This window comes from Styela clava, chromosome 1, assembly GCF_964204865.1.
Source record: "Styela clava chromosome 1, kaStyClav1.hap1.2, whole genome shotgun sequence".
Lineage (NCBI taxonomy): Eukaryota > Metazoa > Chordata > Ascidiacea > Stolidobranchia > Styelidae > Styela > Styela clava.
Genome location: NC_135250.1, coordinates 14,451,993 through 14,468,745, shown reverse-complemented (window position 1 = coordinate 14,468,745; position 16,753 = coordinate 14,451,993). Strand labels below are relative to the sequence as shown.

Sequence of the window (16,753 nt, the reverse complement as noted above, 5' to 3'; positions counted from 1 at the left end):
AAATATAACTTAATTGTAAGCTATTTGTTAATGATCGGTCCCAAGAACAAACTTAAAAGCCCTATTCGTCTATTACAAATATGAAAGATATTTATCCTGAAATTGGATAGGCGTTATAATACAATATTACAAGATAGAACAAACATTCGCACGAGAAGTCGCTCGATTGTGATTTTTCAAATAAACTTTTCCTGTTTTGTACAAACTGCTGCTCGTGTGCGTTTATTTAAATTGTGGTATAATAAAAGTTTGCATATGACTATTGTTATATTATATATATATATATATGTTATTAAATGGCAAACTTCCTGATTGTGAATCGCACTATATATATAGAATATCCCAGCGTAACAATCCATTTTATAAATAAATAGGTAGAGCGGAAAATAAGATGTATAGAACTATTATATGTCTTGATATAAAAAAAACAATATTTCTCTTTGTTGGGATTGCTCATGGTTTTCAAATTTCACAAATTTTCCTAGTAAATAGTCCTTCCGACACTATTTATCTAAGGACAACTGATGTGAAGCAATATAAAAATATGACGCATTTTTGAATCGTTTCAATCGTTTTCAAATGCTACGCAGTGACAGAAATCAATGAAATAAATTCATCTTTGCGACAATTGGTATTCAGTTTGGTGAAATAGTTTTTACTAACAACAGTATGCGTCGATCATTTGGCCTTCTCTCTATATTTAGTTTCGTAAATTTCTTGTTGTATGCTGATGGGTTCAAGAATAAGAGGAAGTTTATGATATTTAATGTGAACTCAAGATTGATCAACATTTGGATTGAATGTTTAGCACACTCGTTGCCGATAATTTACTATTTTATTGAATAATAGTGAAACGTGGAAACACTGACTATTCATGACATACGAAAGCTTATAACGGGATATACCAACAGACTGCCAATTATGAATTGGTATAGGACTGGACATCGGATGAATTGACATTGCAAGGACAGAAAACTTTGATATTAGATGGGTATATATCGCGAGGAGGCCAATTCAAGTGTAAAAACTATCTGGGTGATTGAGACAATATTTTTCCAGAGACCTGAAAATAAAACATTAGAGCAAATATAGAACAACAATGAGAACAGTATTGAACAATTGCTCGTACCCGATGATCTCAATGTAGAGATAATGGTTTCTAATTCTTCAAAATATTACAAAAAATCGATCCAGTATATTATAATGTGGGCGTCGGGGGAATAGTTTTTTATGACAAAAGGAATTCAAACGTCACATCGAATACATATTCGTTAATGCAAGAATTTCATATATATATCAAAATTTGCTGGGTTTTTATACGTTTAAGAATAATATAATTAAGGACAGATGTCCAAGGCACGAACGACGACTTTTCTGGGACAGCACATGACAGGTGTAGACAGCTTTGTGTTCTAAATTTAAATATGGTGCACCATATATATCGATCTATCGAAATTTGATTGTGATCGAAGAAATAAAAAATATTAGTATGGCGTTTATTATAGACAAATGCTTACATAAACTAATATTTAATATATGGTCGTCAGTGGGTAATTCATTCCGCGCATAAGCATAGTGGCCGAAAATTGATAAAGATGAAAAAAATGTGTGATAAAATCTTGTCATGGTAGTCGAGTCGTTCGGAAGTAGGATACTGAATTCCAGAACAAATGCAAGTAACCAAATGGCAAACTGGTACACGACAGGACGTCGCAATTGATCTTATATGGATAAGACGCATACAGACGAAAGCTTGCCTGTGGTTGTATACTACTACATAAGTTTTTTGTTTTGTTTTCGAAGTTGTTACGATGCGCGCAGCAATTTTAAATTCCCAAAATTTTGTCAGAGTACAGAACAACGCCACACACTTTCAAAGAAAACACGCATGCTTATCTGATGTTTGCAAAACAGCTGATAAACAATTTATTCAAATTTGATTATTGCTTGTACGTATGCAGTTATAAGGCATTGTCGTCTTTGGTATGGATTTAATTAACTGTAAACTTTGTTACCTATCGATCTTGATCGGTAAATATGTTGATAGGTATTTGTCTTTTTATTTGTTAGATACACGCGATATTTCACGAAAGCGAGGTTGACTCTGCTCCAAATTTTTGGTTATATAAACTACTATAGGGGAGCAACAACAAAGTTTGGGAACCACTGCTCTACAACAGTCTAACAGAACAGGTTCGTGCGAACCACCACTGACTTTCTTGCCTATGAATACTTCCTTCCGGCAATAGTGAAATTGCCTAGAACTTCTACGATTTTGTCACATATCGAAATATACCGGGAATTCTGGCCAAGGTATCAAACCAAATATAGCTAATCTAGCTCAGGGCCTGTTCATGATCTTCAGTTCCCAACAATCAAAAACTGTTCAGTATTGTTATTTAGTGTTATGACCAGTGGTCGGATTCATTTTTTTTTGTCAGCCGGTTCCTTCACAAAAGTCATATCTTTTAGCCGGTTCTGTTACAAACAGAACATTGACAGTACCCAATATAATATGATGCTAACCGGTTCGCTGATCTCATAAAATTCCGTGAGACGGTTCTATAGAACAGATGCTAACTGGCTGAATCCCACCACTGATTATGATATCTGGGTCTAAAAATTGAGTCACGAGGAAATAAAAATTCATTACGTAAGTTTGAGATTGACAACCAATGTGAATAACACTGATTTTGCGAATAATCAGAAGAGATTTAGTGATGACAAAAACTTTCATCAGATGATTCACATAAATGAATTTTGTGCTGAAGTCCCCAACTGCAAACTCTTTGATTAAAATATTCAAACCAACTGACTTGGCTTCGTAATGGCGATAACTACTAGAGTACTACTACTGAAAGTTATCTACAATTTATTCAAATGGAAGATTATTGTGTAATAGCTTTTTTAAAATTCCTTCAATTCTCCAATATACTGGAATGGCGTATCATATTATCGACTGTCAACGCTAGCTAATTAATTCACTGATCACAACAAGCTAGATGTATTAACGATTGATCGTTTTGAAACGTGTAAAGTGTATCAAAACGCAGAATATTCAACGTTCAAGATAATACTTCTTTGTACCATGACACCAATTTGTCAGACTCATGTTCTCTTGCAGTGACGTCACATTTCGAGTCAAAAGGTTGGCGTGTAGCGAATGTGCATTGCGTAACTATGGATTATAACCTATTTAACCCTTTCATATTAATAGCATGTAATATTTCACAAAATAGGCCGCATTATGTTACGCAACAGCGATAATGCATTCGCTCCATGTATTGCCTTTCTCGTTTCGACCAATTTGATGACGTGTCGTTTCCGGTTTGCCGAGACTGCTCTATAATATTGTGCTTTTTGTTTCACTTGTGATCTGACCGTAATCTTACTGCATTAGGAATTAAGTGTGTACAATTTTATCTGTATTTGGAATTTGGATCGTGCATCTTTTCAATAATATACAACAATTCGACAATCAACATCGTGTGCTTATTATCGTTTGAGGGAATTCAGATTGGAGTCACATTCCATAACACGTGTAATTAATAACGTGGGAATCGAACTTTAAATATTAGGGTGAACAGTCTTTATCCCTAAGACCGCATCTCGTCTCCCTATATTTTTATTGTGGTGAACGATACCACCCTGAAATTGTGACGTCTGTATGAAAAACATAAATTAATCACACATATTTCAACTTCAATTAATTAGTGTTTTATGATGAAGTTCTACAGATCTTGATAATTTTTTCCCAGATTCATTCTGTCATTGTATACGAAGTCACCAGCTGCATATTACAACATAAGAGGTATTTTACGTTTGCCATGATAATCCATTTTGCTTGATTTCAGGCTGGTACTAATAACTTTTCACATAAATTTGATACCTATTATTGTCATTATCTAAATATGGCTTCAACATATACATATTTATAGTTTTAGATGTGCCAAATCATTTTGAATTATTTTGTCGAGTGTTTTTAAATTATTGATGTGTGACTTTTTTTCTACTGCAAAATCCACCACATTTATTGAATGCATTAATATTTCTCCGGGAACCGTTATATTTTATTAATTCCAATTTGTTTTGAGGGGTATTCAACTTATATATATATAAACACATACATGCTTAGATGGTAAACAAGGTTCAATTGTTGAGGCAATTTTTTTTCAAAATACCGTAACTAAAATATAAATTTTTGCAGACGACTCAAAACTCGCTTTTGAAGAATGATTTGCTGTCACCAGATGGGGTTTTGGCATGGAAACACATCTAGAATGAATTTATGAAGATATGTCTAAAAAAAAAAAAACAGTTGAAACAGCCATGTAAACTAACAGAACAACATGTTTAACTCAATAGCTTGATAAAAATGTCTGTTAAATATTAAGAACATGTATAGTACAAAGAATTGTTTTGGATATTAATTCATTTGTATTTTCTTATCAAATCTATCTCCTATTGAGCATTTAAATACTTGGATCATGGTTATTATTGCTAAAATTACCAACAGTATTCAGGTCCTTAATAAACAGATAAACCGGAGAAATTTTTTTTGTAGGTTCTTCCTACATCTGTTGCTAGGATTCCGGAAATATCTGAATTTAAAGCAACTGCCACGTTTTGCAAACTGCAGAAAATCCTGTTTGACATATGCAACAGCACTACTGACGTGGCTTCCCTCAAAAACGGAAATCCACTTCGTCTGAAACATCTGGAGACAAAAGACTGCAGTGGATCAGCCAAAATTTCATAAATTATTTTACACACTGGAAGTCTACAACAGGTGATTAGCTCCAGGATTTTTTAACAAACTAAATGCTATACAGCTGCATGCAACACACTTTGTGCTCATATTAAAAAAAAAAAAAAAATTCCTTGCTTCTCCAGCGTATGAAGGGCTCCAAATACTGGTACCTTCAACATGTGATATACTATATTAGACCAAACATCTGTCAGACCCCCCATTAAGTGTAAAATAAAAGTCTTCCCTATTGTTTTACTATATCATACATATAAATTGTTCGTGGTCTGAAACACTTTTTAGAATTAGACTATCGTGACTATTGAAAACGAACATTTGCCGGCTTTCGATCAGACCTGCTAGGTGTTTTGGTCCAACTTGTCAATTGAAAATTTCAGCCCCCTCCCCATATTTTCATTGAAAATATTCAAATGGAATTCATTAAAATGCAGTGCAACGAGGAAATAAATCTATATTCTATTCGAGAGATGTATCGCTGCTCGATTTTTTTTATAAAGAGTACCATCCGTTCGGTTTTCAACTTTCTAAAAATATGTGCGCCCCACCAATGTCTTGTCCTTAATGATGGCCCGCGAACGACAAAAGGTTACCGACCCCTGCCGTAGGGCCTCACCCTAAATATTGAATGAATCGCCAAAAGATTTTCAGTTCAAAAGATGCATATTTTGCAGGTCGCGGGGCTGAGAATCCATCGGTGCTCCAGTTGATTGAAAAGTTGCAAAAAAAAAAATATGTAGCAATGTTCAGTGCCTAATCCGTTAGTCGTTGGCCTAATCACATTAGTAATTAAAATAATAATTTGTATTTCTATGGATTATTGAGAAAAACTCGGGTACTCCAGAAATACGTGTACCAAGATGACGGACAACGGAACATAATATGTGTACCAGGTTAGGCCATAATTTTAGGTACAAATACTACAAAACTCACTTGGTTAGTACCTGAACTCGTAATAGAACTAAAATAGGAAAATTGGAATAAAATTATGGCCTAACCCTAACGTGGTACACATACTACGTTCCGGTGTCCTCGTTTCTAGGCACGCATACTTCAGGAGTACGGAAACTTGACTGTAATCACATTGTCTTAATCTTCGTTTTAGCTGCTGTGTTTCTTCAATTGTTTTCGTATTTCATGAGTCCTATTGGTCATCTTGTTGATATTAGTTTTGGCTGCAGTACTTTACGTATACATTTGCTCTATTTTTTGTAAATTTTTTGAATACTTTTTCAAGTAGTGTTGTTACATCTTGACATTCAGTTACATTGTTTAATAGGTATTCGCTCATGAATGATTTGAAAATATTTTTCTTTTATATCAAGTGTCGGATTTTCAATGATGTGATAATGGAAATAAATTTCTGCAGCTTGCATGTATTGATATGGCCCTTGTATAATTGACTATTGAAAAAGGTTTTTATAGATTGGTTTGATTAATTTATTGAGCAGAGCCTTGTGTTTCTGGGTTGCATTGTAAACAGAAATTGCTGCTTTACCTGTGGACTCCAGGTTATTGTCACATTCACAAAAGCTGCAGTGCGCAAATCACTGGCCCTTCGTTTCGTTTAACGCCGTTGAATTCTTTCTCATAATCATCACGGCAAATGTTTTTACGTTTACTCATTTTATCTCTTATGAAGTTCCAGATCTAAAATAAATTCAAAGTTTGATTCACCGGTATATTCATTCATAAAGCTAAAAATAAGGACACACGTCAAAATGAGGATGTTTCTTAGAAAAAGGACAAAAATATTTCCTAAGACGAAGACCTTCAAAATAAGGACAAATACTAAAAATAAGAACGTTATGGCAGCCCTGATTATAAGTCAAGTGGAGAACTTATGTAAAAGTTACAATACTTGAGATGGAGTGAAACCAAAAGGCTGTGCTACTAAGCGTTTTTTTTAATATAAAGTGCAAAGTATTCATTTTCGTCACCACTTTACCTACATCTGACTAACATTTTTTGCAATGCATCGCATTTTTGATGCCTTGCTTCCTTTCGACAAGGAAGTTGTCACATCATCTTGGTCATTTGTAGAAAAGACTGTGTCTTCCTTTTCACAATTATTTGTTCATTTTTATCAAATTCTCCACGTCCTTCGGCAAATATTTCGATCAGTCATCAATGAACAGGGTGAGTTTGCGAGCTGTGATGCAGGAGCGTCGACGTTGTTAAGCACCTTGTCAGAACCTAACCGACTGTGACGCCCGCCACTTGGATGTGCAACATCGCCTTTGTTTGTTTATTATACGGTGAGCGGAGTTGGACATCTAGTAGTAGTATATATTTACGCCTCGATCCAATTAATTTTGTGGTAGGCTCGTGAGCTGAGTTTCATAATTTTTCTTCTTCAAAACGTCTCTCTGGCATTTCGGATAAACATTCCGGTTAAAATCTTATGACTTTGCTGTAGATACCACCGTGGCGATAAATGTACGCGATAGATAAAAGAAAGTCCAAACAAGATTTTTTACTTACATTTTTGAAATTATATTTCCGGCAGCGTATGCAGCTGCCAGAACGCAACGTTTTTGCGTAGTTTAACGGCGATGCAAGGGGTATTTCAATAAAAAAATGATTTAAAACAAGCCCTTGTTTTAAAACACGATGTTATTTTAGAATTGATAAAAAAACCTAGCGAAGACGACCTTTCAGCTCCAGTGTTGAATTTTGTTCAACGCCATAATCTAGCAGTCTTTTGTCATCCATTAGCTGCTCCGGCGTATTCTAAACGTTCTTGGCTCGCAGTGCAACCAATTTACCTTTCGACTTGCTTTTTGAAATCTTGAACTTTGTCGGTTAGATGTACCTCGAACGTATGTTATTTGCCTTGAAAATCTCTGACAGATATTTGAACTTTTTTGAAACACAAGTTCAGAGTTGATCCGTCTCCAACTCCACTATAATTTAATCTACCGTTGATTTCGATTCCTTGGAACAAAAGCACTTGTTGATCAACGGAAAATCTTTCCCCTTCTTGAATTTTTTTCTTTAGGTTTTGAATAAGTTCGCTATGTTCCAAGATCGAGAGAATTTGTCGATGTTCGTACATTACGGTAATTCGGATGAAGTTTCGTTGTCTGACAACAACATTCACTGAGTCGCCCGGCCTGATGCCACAATCTCTGATCCATAAATATTCACTGGTTATTTCACTTTCTTTAAAAAAAAATAGGTGAATTTGATCAACTGTAAGCTGGTTGTTTCTAATTAACTCATTCACAACAGTTTGTTTGAGATGGACAATCGTCTCTGTATTCTCGTGAACAGATAGTTCTCTTCTCAAACCGTCCAATATTATAAAAATATTGATTTTAGATTGAGCGTATTAGATGACTCAACCAGTGCTTCTTAATTATGAACATTTCGATGGGCAAGTTAACAACTGAAGCAACACTAGCAATGCGATTAATTATATTGTTCCTTTCTCGTAAAATGTTGAAATATTCAGAAAATGTGCCAGTAGATTTGATAAATACTGCCATGTATGATCCTATACCATTTGTTGAACGCCTAGCGACATTCATAACCGTTGACCTGTTGCGACTTGATGCAAAAACAGGTGACAACTGCGATTTCTCGCTCTGAACGCTGACGCGACTACAGGACTAGGTCTGACTTGCAATGTGAATTTTTTTTTTGAACAATTTGAATAAAATAACGTGTTGAAATGGAAGATATGGTTGCTTATGAATACAGCTGCTGGTGGTAGCAGCTCAAAAAGTATGTCAAAGTGAAAGAAAGTTATCCTATTTACTTCTGCAAATGTTATAAGGTAAGATTGATTATAGCTGGTGATCATTAATAATGACAGACTTATGTTGTAAAAGTATATCACATTTTTTCAGATGTTCACAATTTTAATTACCGATAATTACAGCAGAACCCCTCCATGTTGCCATGTTCAAGCTCATACAACAGTCATCATAGTTGCTGTATAGTTGTACATGGATCATTTGCTTAAAATACAGACCACCATTCTTAGGAAGACTTGTATCTGAATGCTTGGAACTTCTCATTCCCATTTATAAGAAGTTGCGGACAGAAGTTTCATGTGATTGAAATAGCAAGCACCATCACTAAAAAACACCATAAGCGGGAGATCTGTATCTGATTTCTGGAAACCTCTCGGTCCCAATTATGGAAAGTCACAATAGGAAGTTTGTGGTCAAATAAAGATTTTTGCTATGCTATCTAAGTATACCCAAGCAAAGATAGAGGACATTGCTTCACTCATATATAGATTACGCCAAACCCCAGTGATTCTTTTCTAAGGTGCGAATAACAAAATCACTGTAATATCTCAATTCCTTATAACAATTCAGCATCTTACACCCTTGGGAATAATAATCATTCTTGTTATGGGTGCCATGCCCAGCTAAGAATACTCAATGGAATTTATCCAACTTGTCTGTGTGATATATATAATTTGGTAAAAATATGCATAAATACAAGAACACAATAGTAGTAGTTTTACCTCTGTTACTGATTACATTTTGGCTGTCTCCAAGGTTCCAGGCAAGAGTAGATAATTGAAAGGTTGCTAGCTAATATTTCAGTATTTTCTGGAGATTTTATTGGATTGGTTACGGTTCTCTCATTTTTAACATTTGTAAGAGCTTCTTTGACATCACAAACTTCGTGCCCAAACAATTCCAGTAGAAACACGGCGGGAAATGCTAGTACAGAAGTTTGTAATTGTGAACTTGGTATACCGTACAGTAGTCTGATTAGACCCCTTCACTGTGTGCGTTTAAATTTTATTGGTATGTTTTCAATATTCAACATACCAATAAAATTTAAACGCACACAGTGAAGGGTATGTACCCCGCAGAAACAAGTTTTTTAAGATATTCTTCAGTAGTTGGCTTGGTATTTCAATCAGTGTACAGCAACCCTGGTGATTAGGTTGTAAGAGCTCAAACATGAAGGTCTGCTCTAGCTGTAAGTGTTTCAATTGTGAACATCTGAAACAGAAAGTGATATACTTACTTTGTAATTGTTTGTGAGCACAGTTTTTTATCTAGGCATACCGGTAGTCTGGTAGTGTTATTACTTGTAAACAATTGTCACGGATTTTATCATCCGCGTGTTTTAATTTATTTTGTCTTTTTATATTTGCCTATATGCTTTTCGAGGACCCTTAATTTGAATATACTGCATTCGGGTCCGGTTACTGCGAGACTCCGACCACCACCGAGTCGAGAGAAAAAAGAGCTTCCCGCATCTTCTCCGGTCGCCGCGCTGGTGACCGGACGTGTTTTTCCTGTTTTAAGTGTTTTAACTGTGAAGTTACCTCATAATAAACCACAAATCCGGAATCTGAGTCTTCTGATTATTACAACATACAGAATAAAAACCTATCTGTGACAACAATAATGGAAACTCATCGAATCTTACCTTATAACTTAAAAAAAGAATACTCTTTTTGTAGCATACTTTATGAGCTACCTGTATCAATATTATCCAAGGTATTAATCTGAAGATGAATATTGCATCCCGTTCTGGTATTCACATATTGAGGCCTACGGTACATCGTACACGTGCACGTTATTTTTACTAAAATACCATAACGCATCGGAAAACAGTAATTCTGTGAATCCACCAACGAAACACCATTACATTGCGTTTCATTCACAAGAAACATTGGAAGTCAAGACTGGCCTGGACACTTAAGTTTCAGAGCATATAATCGCAGGCCTCACCTCTTCTCTTTTTGCATCGGCGAATGCTGAAGTCGCAACAGGTCAAAGGTTATAGATGTCCCTAATTAATTCGTCATGCGTGAGCCAATATATTTTTCAATTGGCACAAGATGACTTCGCGCACGGCCATGTTTTACAGACAAATTTACCGATACCCTGGTTTCGAATGCGGGTTATACGTAGCGCAGGCGTATGTCTGTTGTGGGAGCTTTATCAGAAGTAAATAAGAATAATAACCTTACACATGAAAGCTACACCAACACCTATTTTTACAAATTGCGTGTAATAACTTGTCAAATTAGGTGTGGATGTACGTCGACCGGGCAACATCGGCTATGCTTTGTATGCGAACTCCCTTAATTATCAAGCTTCTATCTTCCTTATAGTTATGAATCGTTAGCCTTTCGCTTCTGCCGAATATATAGGAATATTATAGAAATAAAATCTATAGTTCGTTGTTTATTTCATTCTATCAAAACATAAAAATTGTATTGGATACAGTAAAACGGAATATGTCGGAAATAATCTTTGAAAATATATCTCGATAGCTACACCCAATATTTTTGTCCTGCTTATAAGTAGTTACGAATCTGACGTCTAGTTCAAAGCAAAGATGTGAATCATATATAGCCAATAAAAAGGTTCATATGGCCTTGTATGTGTGCCCTGACTTCGATTTTCTAATGTCTTTCCTTTAAATAACTTGTATTGGAGCAAATGGTCATATATATACATAGTATTCGTTAAAAAAGATAATCTGCTCAATTACATTGTACATTTTTATCCTCCGCGATTTGCGCCGGTAACATGAATTTTAGAACCGGGCATAACACCGTTGCTTCCAAGGATCCCCTTTGACAAGCACTTGCTCCCTTTAATGGTGGTCTGTTCTGTCTTGGTGTACTCTTGTTTTGAAGTCATCTACTGTGTTATTAGCTGTTACTTCGGATTAGCTGTTTTGGAGTTTATTTTTTCTAGGGAATTCGGTTACTAAGATGGGCTACTATAGACTATTTGGATTGAAAGTACCAACAGGAAACTCAGAAGGATATCAGATCACCACTCAGTAGATGACGACTTCAAACTCCGCAGGCTACCTCAGCAGGATGCAATATGAAACAATGAACTGAATTAATATTTTAACTCACCCTTCTTATCTTCTTATTATCATGCTTAATTAGACAAAGACAATAAAACAGCAAATTAGGTTAAAGATAATAAATTTCAATTGCATCAAATTTGAATCCAGCCATCAATGGAAACAGTTCTTTTTGTCAAAGTAGCATGCTGGGCCCTTTCTTTCTCATATAGGTCATAGCACAAAATCAAATATATTCCTCCCTTCCTTCCCCCCTTGAAACTATATTACTCTATTGTGATCCTAATACAATTAGGGCAATCCATGACATGGAAACAATGCTTCTTTTTATAAAATATTAGCCTCAATTAAATAGTACTTTTATACATTTATTTTCTTCTGGAAAAAATGCAATCATGACGGGCTTTGGTGAAATGCTTTTCTTTAAGTTTATTTTTCCTTTAATTTTTACCACATTCGGCTTCAATTTTATAAATAAAACAAGAATGCCTAAGAATTTTCAACAAAATCCGTATGGTTCACATTTTTGCTGAAATAGATATATTCTATCAAAGACCTTACTAGCGCCCTTGAGTGACGCATGCCATGTAGGCATAAGAACCGCAAGTTTATCTCTTATACTTCGCCCATTCATACATACTATATGGTCTCACCACTCAAAGACGCTGTATTTACGCCTAAATTTTGATTTCATTGTTATGTAATGTTTATTTGGTGTTGTGTTGTCTCTATTTATATATATTGTCTTGTCTTATAAACTCCCCTGTATAAACAGTTTTGTATACTCCACCCTTACCACTTTCACCACACCAAATGACCCATTGCCCCACCTTGCACAACTGTCTATATAAGGGACCATATTATACATATTTATTCCAATGTTTTTTGTTTTATATTTGTCAAAAAGGGTGCATGCCGCACATTTGTGTTTTAGGCCAATACGGTCTTGTGCACGTATCCCGTCTCAAATAATAATAATCGTTCATTTATTTTTTATCACTATTACGAGACGAATAAACATACATACATACACTTCCATCGGTATCGATGTTCCATCGAACGACTTTACATTAACAGTAATCAGTGCCATTTTAAGCTCCAAAACTTCTCCGTCTTTCACACCATAGTGATCCAGCTTTCCCGATAGGGCTTTCTTGCCATATGTCAGAATTTGCTGTTCTGGAATATACTCTCAATTTTCAGCGTGTATCAGGATTTTAATGGTATCGATGCTTTTGTTTGGTTCAACCACAAGACTTATCTTTTTGTCGTCCTGTTCCGGCAATTTTACAGAAATCCTAATTTCGACCACACTACCGATAACCAGGGGCTAATCCCTTATTAGCAACGGCGAGTTTCAGCTGACTCGAGTGTAGACCAAGCTGAGATGCAATTTTTTCTTTCAAACCATCCACTGAGGCATCTTTTCACATGCGGATAATAAATGATTTGTCGTCAATTGGTTGAATTTTCAAATCCATTTTGAAGAACTTTCCCACCTAATAGGTTTCCAGGAATGAGGAAAAATATCTCGGACAAAAGTTTAAAATCATTCACATCACATGATGAGGCATTGCGGGGTGTTGAAAATAGAAATATTTTAGGTAGAGCACCTGAACTTGTACCCATTCCTGTGTTAGGTTGAATAATTTAATACTTCACGCGTGACTGCCGTCGAAAAGTAGACAGAAATCACTATTACTTGATAACTTGAAGTTTTTAGTTTATTTATGAGAGTAAGCCATGATACCCAAGTGTAAGATTTTGAACTTCATAAACGTAAAAGTATGATAATTCGCCAAAGAGTTTATTAGACAATTACTTCTTAGTCCTTAAATGACGCATGAGAATTAGGCAAAACCAAAAACAGGCGCACTCGCTCTCTATTACAAAAAAAAACGTTTCGGATAAGAATGGTGGAACATTCCCTCCTCCATACTTTGTATATATAACTTATAATTCGTTTCTCAGTTTTTTGTGTCTGTGACGATGCAGTGATGCCCTATACCGGGGTCACCAAACTACGGCCCGCGGAACCTTGGCGTCCTTTCATCTGACCCGCAATAACACGAACAAAATGTCGACTTTTTTCCCCCATTTTCCTAGGAATGTTTCCCCGAGCATCGACTTTCTTGTTTATTTCGTAACATTGGCCAATCAGCAAGATGCAAAAAGTGACGTAACAATAAGCCTTTTCGGCTCGGACAGATTTTCAGTCGTGGTCGTAAACAATACTTCGTTTTCGCGATTTTAAATGTTATTTTGGTTGTGTTTTGGAAATTTAAGTATGAATCAAATAAGTCAATCATAATTTTGCTTTTTTAGGAGTAGTAGTTTAAAACCTTGTGCAAGCTTTGAATGCCCGACATTGGGTTAAACAACTATCTTAAGCAGAGACTTAAATTAATTAATTACCATCTCGACGTAGCATGTTACAGACAAAGTTTCTTTGTTTTATTTTGTATATATTTGGCAGAGTTTATTTCAAGATATCGGTCATTGAGCTTTGTTATATGGTTGACCGCTCATAAATTACTCCCTTTTTAAAACAATTTCACCATCTGTTCGTGGGCAGGAATAGGCCTGTCGGCGTAAACAAAACCCTTTATCGGTCTTTTCTTTTTCTCTCATTCTTGTTTATTTATTGGACACGTTTAGTGGACATAATGATCGTTTTAAAATTTTGTTGTTATTGTTATTTGTCTCCATCATTTTTTTTAAAAAAATCGCTTTTCTCTTTGACTACTGGACCAATTGCTTTGAAATTTTCAGTGAGTAAAGATTGATTTTTTTGCCAGAAGGCTATTACTTTTATTTATTTCTAAATTTCGCACGAAATCTGATATTTCGTCTAAAACTTCGCTGTATTATTTTATCCATGGGAACACTGGCTGTCCGGTTTGATTCTGTAAATTATTTCTACGCAAAACACGGAATTTTTTGTGGGTACCGGTGGCGTCAAAGGTAAATACTGCTTCGCTCTGGTTAACGTGTCCATATATTTGAGCACAGCTCTCTTGTTATTTTGAATCATTGCCAGTCGGCTGTTTACTATTTATTTAGTGTTAGGAGTTTGATTTATTTTGCATAATTTAATGTTGCTATTGTTTGCATATTTTAGAATAAAGTATGTTTTAACCTGCCTGTTGGGTTGGTCGTAAACTTTAGCAACCCTCAACTTTACTATATCCATTTATTGGGCGGGCCCTCTACATTGCAAAAATTATTTACACGTCTATAATTACAATACTAGAACCATTTGTTTTTATCACCACACAATTTTGTTGTTTCATTCATCACATTTACTTGTCGGTATTTCATCGACTGCAATATATTTCAATCATATTCAAAGTGGTGGAGTTGTTAATTATCGAGAAATCTGGCATACATCAAAGGAAGTTAATAGCGCGAAATATCACCGTCCAACACGTTATAGGCTTCTTGTAGAATGTAGAGCCTCATCATAAGTACTAAGTCGCTTATATCCTACATATCATATTGACACACTCTGTTGTAATAGCTCAACATATATGTACAAAACTTCGAGTCGAAATTGGTTGGTATAAATTGTCACGTTTCTGGTTTAAACATGTAGATCGTCGCCAAAGTGACCCTAGAAAGAAAATTTTCTATAGAAATGATCACTTGAACAAGTTTACATGCAGAATGAGCAGAGAGAAGTTTACATGCAGGATGTCTCTCTTTTGTCAAATATAAATTTTATTGGGTCTCCTCAAGCACGACTCTCTCGTCAAATATTTATTTTATCTGATTCTTCCCAAGCACGAAAAACGAATCCCCCCTTTTATGGTTTTTAACTTGCTATACTCCGTCATGCTAGTCAGCAATTTCTTTGGTGTATCTACGTTCACCGAAGCATTAAGTTACAAAGTAAAACTGACTATGCTCACTTATGCATGACGTTACAAAGTAAAACTGACTACGCTCACTCATGCATGGCGTCACAAAGTAAACTGACTTAGTGCACTCATGCATGACATAAAAAAGTGAAACTGACTACGCTCACTCATGTATGACGTTACAAATGTGAACTGACTTCGCTCACTCCTACATGACGTTACAAAGTAAAACTGACTACGCTCCCTCATGCATGAATGACGTTACACAAAGTAAAACTGACTACACTCAACCATGCATGACGTTACAACGTAAAACTGACTAAGCTCACTCATGCATGAATGACGTTACAAGGTAAAACTGACTACGCTCACTCATGCATGATATTACAAAGTAAAACTGAATACGCTCACCGACACATGGAGTTTCAAATTAAAACTGAGTATGTTACAACAAAGTATAACTGACTATGCTCACCCACGCATGAAGCTACAAAGTACGCTCACCCCATGCATGAAGTTGCAAAGTACAACTGACAACCCCATGTGTTCCCCACTCATGCATGAAGTTCAAAAGTAAAACTGACTACGCTCACTCATGCATGAAGTTACAAAAATGAGTGAAGTTACAAAGTAAAACTGATTATGCTCAAATATGCATAAAGTTACAAAGTAAACTGACTACGCTCACCCATGCATGGAGTTCCAAAGTAAAACTGACTATGCTCACTCATGCATGAAGTTCCAAAGTAAAACTGAACATGCTCACTCATGCATGAAGTTCCAAAGTAAAACTGACTACGCTCACCCATGCATGAAGTTCCAAAGTGAAACTGACTATGCTCACTCATGCATGAAGTTCCAAAGTAAAACTGAATATGCTCACTCATGCATGAAGTTCCAAAGTAAAACTGACTGCGCTCACCCATGCGTGAAGTTACAAAGTAAAACTGACTATGCTCACCCACGCATGAAGCTACAAAGTACGCTCACCCCATGCATGAAGTTGCAAAGTACAACTGACAACCCCATGTGTTCCCCACTCATGCATGAAGTTCAAAAGTAAAACTGACTACGCTCACTCATGCATGAAGTTACAAAAATGAGTGAAGTTACAAAGTAAAACTGATTATGCTCAAATATGCATGAAGTTACAAAGTAAACTGACTACGCTCACCCATGCATGGAGTTCCAAAGTAAAACTGACTATGCTCACTCATGCATGAAGTTCCAAAGTAAAACTGAACATGCTCACTCATGCATGAAGTTCCAAAGTAAAACTGACTACGCTCACCCATGCATGAAGTTCCAAAGTAAAACT

The 16,753-nt window shown here is 35.7% G+C and overlaps 1 long non-coding RNA gene across 2 annotated transcripts in view; it reads right to left on the bottom strand.

Moving 5' to 3' along the window:
- Positions 1-16,753, bottom strand: part of LOC144420410 (uncharacterized) — a 68,579-nt gene that overhangs the window by 3,246 nt on the left and 48,580 nt on the right. The window lies entirely within an intron of this gene.